Source organism: Eretmochelys imbricata, chromosome 27, assembly GCF_965152235.1.
Source record: "Eretmochelys imbricata isolate rEreImb1 chromosome 27, rEreImb1.hap1, whole genome shotgun sequence".
Classification (NCBI taxonomy): Eukaryota; Metazoa; Chordata; order Testudines; family Cheloniidae; genus Eretmochelys; species Eretmochelys imbricata.
This window is the reverse complement of record NC_135598.1, coordinates 11,597,547-11,605,682: the sequence shown is the minus strand read 5'-3', so window position 1 is coordinate 11,605,682 and position 8,136 is coordinate 11,597,547.

Here is an 8,136-nt window from a genome sequence, read left to right as displayed (position 1 = left end):
GTGGTAGCACGGCTGTGAGACCCGGGCCCAGCAAGTGTAAGCCCAGGTTTACACTGCAGCGGAAAAACCGAGTCCACAAGCCCGGGTCGCACAGACGGGGGTTTATAATGCAGAGGAGACATACCCCAGAAACTCCTCTCTCTCCGGGCACAGGCCCTTCCAGAAACAGTGGGCCCCATTCCGCTCTCACTTTCCATTTGCACCAGTGCGAGATCAGAAATGGGCCCAGAACGCCTCCCCAAAACTCAGGGCTGGCCAAACTCTCCTCAAACAGAGCCACGGGAACTTCCCCTCGCTTCTTTGCGCCACCCCAGTGCAGCCACATCCACCTGGACTAAGGCCCAGCGCCTCAAAGGTATTTAGCCTCCTCATTCCCAGTGAAACCCATGGAAACAGGCACCTAAATACCTTCGAGGATTTGGGCCTCAGCACCTGTCAGCCCATAAGAGCTAAGCAGAGTTAACAATGGGAGCGGAACCCCACAAGGAAACACACTAAAATTGGTGTGGGCTGCTCAGGAGGTGGGGACCAGGCCAGATCGTTAATATGGGTAACCAGCAATGGAGTGGCTACTTATTAGCCCCAAATGCTCTGCTAATTAGTGCGCCACCAATGTCACCTGCAGATTTGCTTGTTTTGCAGGTCAGCTTCCTCATCAGGGGACAGACTCAGCTCACCGGACATGAACACACAACTAACAACTGCAGTCAAATACTGACTCAATCCCTTACAATGCAAACACACCGGCATCCCCATCCCATCGAGAGATAGGAGAGCTGAGCAGGAAGCCTTGTGATGAAGGCACCGGGCTGGCAACCAAGAAATCCAGAGTTCTCACCCTGGTGAAGGAAGTGGGATTCAACAAATTCAATGCAATTTGGGTGCTGCTGAAAGATGCTGGGTTGACAGCTCTGAAGATGAAAGCGCTTGATCAACAGTGCAGGCAGCCTCTCCAGTGTTATTTGAATTACACTATGACCGGAGACCAGCATTACATCCCAGCTGGGCGCTGCACACTGTAAGAGACAGTCCCTGCCCTGAAGAGCTTACAATCCAAATAGACAAAGGAAAGATGATTATGCTCCTTGTACTGCTAGGGAACCGAGGTACAAAGAGATTAAGTGACTTGCTCAAGGTCCGGCAGGAAGTGAGGGGCAAAGCTGGGAATTGAAGGCAGGTCACTTGAGCTCCAATCCAGTGTCTCAACATCAAGCCCAGGCTGCCTCTCAATGCCCTGCCCAGCAGACCTCAGCCCTGGCCTTGGGGAGTTACTATTCTAGGTAAGAGGGGAGTTGAGTCTCCACTGGCCATTAAAATCTTTCGCCTCTCATTGAGGATTGGGATTAGGACAGGATTAGGGACAGGAGATGTGGGTGCCTATCTACTGCAACCTGGGCTGAGTCCATTTTTTTCCAGGGGATTTTTCCCTTGTACAGAGAGAAACCCAAGCCTAGACTGCAACATGTTAGACCAGGACAACCCGAAGCTGAAACTGACCAGGCCAGATCTGGGGCAAGCAGTGTGTGAAACTGACCCAGTCCCCATTAAGTCAAAGGCGAAAGGCAAACAAATGAAGTGAGCTGTAGCTCACGAAAGCTTATGCTCAAATAAATTGGTTAGTCTCTAAGGTGCCACAAGTACTCCTTTTCTTTTTGCGAACAGCCAAAAGCAGCAGCAAACTTGATTTCTGACATTCTTTCAGCTCCGGTTGGGGAAGAAAGTTGCTTTGTTCTTTTCAAAGACAAAAAACTTTTATCTTGACAGTGTCTCATTTAATGCTCCTCTGTCTGCCGGCGCTGGATTCCCACTTGGCTCCATTCCCCGCTCATCTGTATCATGACCAAACTAATCTCTCTCCTGGCAGCCTCAACACTTCGAATGTCAACTTCGGCTCAGCTGTCCTTTCGTTCCTTTCATGTTTAAAAGCAACAGCTCACCAGAGTCTCGCTCTGACTGTTTGTCCAGAGAGCAGGGCTCGCTGGCAGGGCGTCAAGAGAAATTGAGAATCTGGGCTGAGAGTGTCGTCCCATTTCCTGACCTTTCCTGCAAATGCCATTGCTCCATCACAGAGCAGTCTCAGTGACTGTGAAACCATCTCCAATCCAGGGACAGCAGGCTGCATCTCGCCAGCCCTGGGGCCCGAAATCCCTGCTCACAGAACCAACCCAGGTTCTGCCATGCACAGAGAGAATATGGCCCTGTCTAAACTGGGGGAGGGGGGTTGTATCATTGTGACTACAGCAATACAGCTCCACTGCCCTGGTCTACCCTTAAAATTTAGATTGACGAGATACATTGCTCAGGGGGTGTGAAAAATTTAAACCCCTGAACACCATCATTAAGTTGACCTAACCCCTGATGGGACAATTCTTCCAAAACTCCTTCCACTGACGTAGGAAGCTTCTACAGTACAGCGCCATGAAAGCCGCAGTCCCACTCCAGCACCCATAGGGTAGGCCTGCCCTAAGACAGGCAAGGGCAGGACTTCCCCTGTAAGTTACCGGGACATGCGTACAGGCCCCATTTTGCATGGGCGCAGTGAGCCTGTTCTGTGGCTTTGCACTTACGTCACCATATCGATGTGACATGTTGCTAGACAGGCCCAGAGCCACGCAGCCCGGATGGGTGCAGTCCTTGCCCCCAGCTATTGCATCACGCTCCCCAGTCCAGAGCCTATTGGGGTGCACAAAAGCTGAACTCTCTTGATTGCCAGAGGCCTCTATGGCTTCCTTTTTTTTTTTTTTTTATAATGAAAAACACACTAAGTTCCAAAATATACGTGCAGATCAAGAACTCACGACCTCCACATGCCTTCCCTGAAACGGGGAAGAACTATCCAGCATGACAGGCGAGGAAACAGGCTCACGCTAACAGGAGCAAGGTGCTCCTAGCCCCAGGGCACTGCCCTTAATCCCTGCCCCCGCTGAGAAACAGTCCTGGCTTCACACTGGACAAATCTCTCAGCTTGCCCGTGTGCATCCAAGGAGCCGACTCCAAGGAGGAGGGGAAAGTACCCACACGTGACGCCCGAGTGTTGCGTCCCACCGCCGTTCTCCTCCCCGTGACCCTGGGGGCTGGTAGGTTCCCCCATCGCCCCACCTCGGAAGCTGAGGTTTCGGACCTGGCCGCCCTGCCTCTGTAACAGAAGAGCAAGGAAGCAGAGTGTTTTCCCTCTGCGCCCCCAGAGCAAGGAAAAGCAGCGATGGCTATTTTAAACGGCCGTCTTCCTGCTAATTAATGAGGGCTGGGGCCGACGTGGGGCTGCTGGCTCATTGTTCAGTGCTAATAATGGACTCGCACATGCCACTCACGCATTCCGCAGTGCTGAGCTCTCTGACCCATGAATACAATGTGTTAATTTACAGCGCTGCCTGCCTGCCGTTCCCTATCAGGCTCTGCAGATGGGGAGGGCGGGGGGGCCGAGAACGGGGCCTTGCTGAGTAGAAGCTGCAGCTGGAGCAATGCCACCTCTGCAGCAGCAAGCACACGAGCCGGCCTGCACCGAAACACACTGCTGGGCCGTGTAGGTTCTTTCTCCCGTGTCTCTCCACCCCCAGCTGGAGACAACGCTCCCGTGCAAAGCAATGCCAACCTCGCAACACGCCTCGGCCACGTGGCCTGTACGAAACCAGCCAGTTCCCGAGGAGGGCGATTAGGGATATTCCAGTAGCATCTAGAGGCCTCCACTGAGATCACAGCCCAGTTGTGCTAGGCACTGTACAGACACGTCTGCGCTAGATGTGACAGTGTGATTGTAGCAGACAGGCACAGCCGTGCTCACTTTAATCCAGCTGGCACAGCTCACAACAGCAGCAGAGATGACCACGTGGGCTTCAGCCTGGGTCTAGCATCTGGGGAGGTCTGCCTGGAGCGTACCCCCTGAGTGAATGAGAGGCCCTGCCCCTAAGAATTTACAATCTAAACAGAGCAGACAAAAGGATTATGATCCCCGTGGTAGAGGTGAGAGCCAGAGGCAGGGAGAGATTAAGTGACTTGCCCAAGGTCACCCTGGGAGGGGTTGGGGTTCCGTGGCAGAGCTCGGATTTGAACCTGTATCTCCGAAGTCCCAGGCCAGCCTTCCATGCTGAGCTGAGAGGCAGATGGCAATAGCTGGCACTTACTTCAGCTAGCTCTGTATTTGTTATTTAAACACGCAAAGGGCCGTCACATGCTCTGAGTAAACTGCCAGAGAAGGGACCAAAAGAATCTCTCATTCCTTCCTGTCTCTCAGGGAGAACCATCTTAGGTGTCCCTTGTAGCAACATCTTTCAGGTACAGATGCGACTGCACCTTGGCTGGGTCCCTTTAACTGGCCGCTCCATTACATGCGTGGGTGCAGGGGCCCTGAATGTTCTCCCCAGGCCTGGCCCAACACCCACTGGAGTCAGTGACAGTCCTTCCTCTGCTCCCAAGGGGCTTCGGGATCAGGCTCACAGAGCAGCAGCTCTGCTCAGCAGGGAACACAGGTGGCTGCAGACCGAAAAAGCATCTTTCTTCCCCAGCCCTTGCAGGGTTGCAAGGAGGCCAGAGAACCAATAATTGCAACCTAGTCTACGCAGCACGTCTTAAACCTACGGCCCCAACAACAGCATTGCCTAAAAGGCTCCTGCTGCACGCCCCCCTGGGCTGTGACCTTGTCAGACCTTCAGGCTAAGCGGAGTCAGGCTCACAAGAAGAGTCTCCGAGGAATCACTGGGGTGCTGCAGGAAGTGATGCTGGTGATACAGCAGGTGGTGTTCTTCCCTCCAAGTTAGCAGTGACCTGATGCCAGGCAGGACTGTAGTCCTGATCACTTACGATGAGAGAGGTCTCTCAGGGCCTCTGGCCAAAGCTCCCCTCCCTGGCTTGTGTGCTATCTGCAGAACACCACCTCAGAGGTAGCCGCATTTCAGCAGAGGTAGCTGCTGAAGTGCATTGGGGTCAGCAGTACAAAAGGCGCTGGAAGAGCATGTTACTACATGTAAATGTAGATCGTTTGTTTCAAAAATTATCCTTAAAGGAGCCTGATTCTCAGGGGTCTCGAGTCAGGCACTCAGAATCACCGACCACTTTTGACAAGGTAGGTCTGTGTTCCCCTGATGGCCACATGGCCTTCTCTCTCTCTCTCATATTCAGAGCAGGTCCTCCCACTTCCTCCCTGTCCTTTCTCCATTCAAATCTAAGAGATCGGGAAGCCCTGAGCTACATGGGATCCAAGAGGGAGTTTCTCTCTCAGCGGGAGAGGAAGCTGGACGGAGCCTTCGAGAAATGGAGGAAGAAGGCCTGCTGGCTTGGCTGTGCTCTTCTTCAGACTCCTCCTCCTCTGCTGAGCTGTCCTAAAAACAGCACTATCACCAGCAGGCCCTAGACAAGTACCAGGATTCCGTTTCCTGTTTTTCCCGTGGAAACCCTCAAATAGAAGCTGGCCTCATTTTTGGTGGGGGTTGTTTTTTGGTGGGAGGTTATTGTTGTTGGGTTTTTTTGGCTGAAGCAGGGCTAACAATGAGCCATTTCCTCTGACAGCTTGGAAAGGCACCTCGGGCTGGGCTCGGCTCCTCCCCAGCACTGCTGGAGGGAAATCCGACCCAGCAAGGCCAGGAGAAGGTTGATCTCCGTTCCCTGCCCCTCTCAAGGACACAAGGGGGGCACCACGCTCTCCAGCCTGCTGCTGGAGAACCTAGCACCAGTCCCTATTCACTCGAAGAGTCCCTTGGACTCCACCCGGGGCTACTCAGATGAGTAAAGGTTCCGGGATCAGGTTCAAGGCTTGGCTGGGCAGCGACTAATGGGCTGCGAACAGCTGGCGCCCAGGATTCTAGGCCATGCGATAACAGGGCTGGAGTTTCACAATGAAACTCTATGTAGCTGAATGAAGGTTACAGCTGCAGCCCCGCGCCTATCCCACAGTTTGCCGGGAGATTAATGGCTCTTTCACACCATTGGGCTGTTGCTCTCCATCGCCCCACTCAAACTTGGCCTCCGGAGCAGGATGTCCCTGGAGGATTGTGGGATCGCAAACTGCCGCACTCTCGTAGCTTATGCTGATGCAATGGGAAATTCCAGGCCCCATCCTGGTCTCCTCTGGCAGCTCGGAAAGCTCCTCTCTCCTTTGAGCTACGGCCCGGGGCCAGAGGGAGGGCAGCTCTGTGGCACTAGGCAGAGCCACTCCTGGGCAGATGGTGCCCACCACATGTTTTCCATAGATTACTAGCAGCTCACATTTTTCTTCAGCCCCCACACATTTAGAATCAAAAGCTTGAGAACCTTGTTAAACTCTCTCTCTCCCTCCCTCCCTCTTTTCCGTATGACTCTGGAGTTTAAAAATGATCTTGGCGCTCCGAGCGGCTAGATTCCCTAGCTGGTGTAAAGCAGCATTGGGCCGGGGAAGTCAATGGAGCCATGCCTGCGTACCCCAGGTAGGGATCTTGCCCTGACACCGGGGCTGCGGGGAATCCTTACCCGCCCAGCATCACTGCAAGACAATGCACTCAGCTACGTAGCCACAATAGGGCAATTGTCACAACAAGGCTGCTGGTCCCTTTCCCACCCCCCAGAGACCTCCCCACGCACAATCCCATGAAGAGCACCACTGTGACGCCTTCCCCACATTCGCTGCCGCCACCCCCACAAGCTGCTCACGCGGCCACATGCTTCTTGTGACTCTCAGACCCAAGAAACGCCCCAGGTCAAAGCACAGCACCACATGTGCCGTTAGACCTAGTCGACCCGACGTCCTCCTGGGTGTGTTTTCAAGCTACCGAGCCAAAGGTCACCCAACCACGGCAGGTGCTGCTGTGTGAATTCACCGCAAGTAGCATTGATTTGATTCTCATTTTTAAATATCTTCATTAAGGGGATGGGGCTAGTCTACCCTGGGCAGGTATACTGGGTTCCCTTGGAGAACCAGGCTGTTAGTATCTGCTGCATACACCTGTGTGCAGATCCCTTGGAGAGGACAGTTTTAAACCTGCCCAAGGCAGCCTAAGGAAGAGCGCTACTACACTGAACCCATTCTCTGGAGCCAGAATATCCTTACAGCAGACAGGACAGACGTGAAACTCCCCAGAGGTCATCAAGCCCGTCCCCTTGGAGCCAGAGCAGGCCTCTGCTCACCAGCACCGCCGCCGGAGCTTCGTCATGTCTAATTTCAAATGACTCAAGTCACGGGGTTTCCATCACTTCCCCTGGGAGATTACTTCACAGCCTCGCTGTCAGGAAGCTTTTCCTACCTCCCAGCTCAAATTTTCCTTTTGCTCAGTATCAGCCCCCTGCTGCTTGGATGGATCGCAGTGAACAAACACCTCTAATGCCATTAGCACAGCCCCATTCAGCGTGGGGAGATCAGTCCCTGGACGCGATATGCAGTGTCGAGGCCCAGAACAGTGGGACACATATAACCCACCGGGGCGCGTGTGTCACAAGTCTCCGATACACAGGAGACAGATTGTAGCTGGGGCTGTGACCAGTCTTGGCTGTTGAGCTCAAGCTGTAACAACTTCTGCTTCCAGCTCGGAAGGTCCCTGCAGTTCAGTTCTTGGTGTGTTGGCGAAGATGGCAGACATCATCCACACACCAATATGAGCACTGCCGGCTTTTCTAACTAGGACCCACTCCCTACCGTACTGATGAGCCTCTGTACTGGGCCCTGGCACACGTCTCCCATTGAGGGTATGTCTACACTGCAATTAGACATCTGCGGCTGGCCCATGCCAGCTGACTCGGGGTCACGGGGCTCGGGCTAAGGGGTCCTAGAGACCAGGGTCCAGCCCGAGCCCAAATGTCTACACTGCAATTCAACGCCAAGCCAGCTAGCATGGGCCAGCCATGCGGGTGTCTAACTGCAGAGCAGACATACCCCGAGAGTGCTGCTCCAACCTGCAACAGAGCTTGGCTGGTTCCAACCGCAAGCTCCACTGCACTCAAGAGCATGCAAATCCAATGAGAAGCACCAGCCGACACAGAAAAAGCCTTAGGCAGTGTCTTCCGCCAGTGACCAGCCCCCAGTGCAACCACTAGTGTAGACAGGAAAAGCCAAGCCATGATCTGCACCCAGGTAAGCTGCACCTTTGCCTGTCTACATTTTGCATTGTCACAACTATGTTAGTGCCCAGCCGCTGATGGCTGTTACTAGGGCACATCTCCTGAGTGCGCACAAGG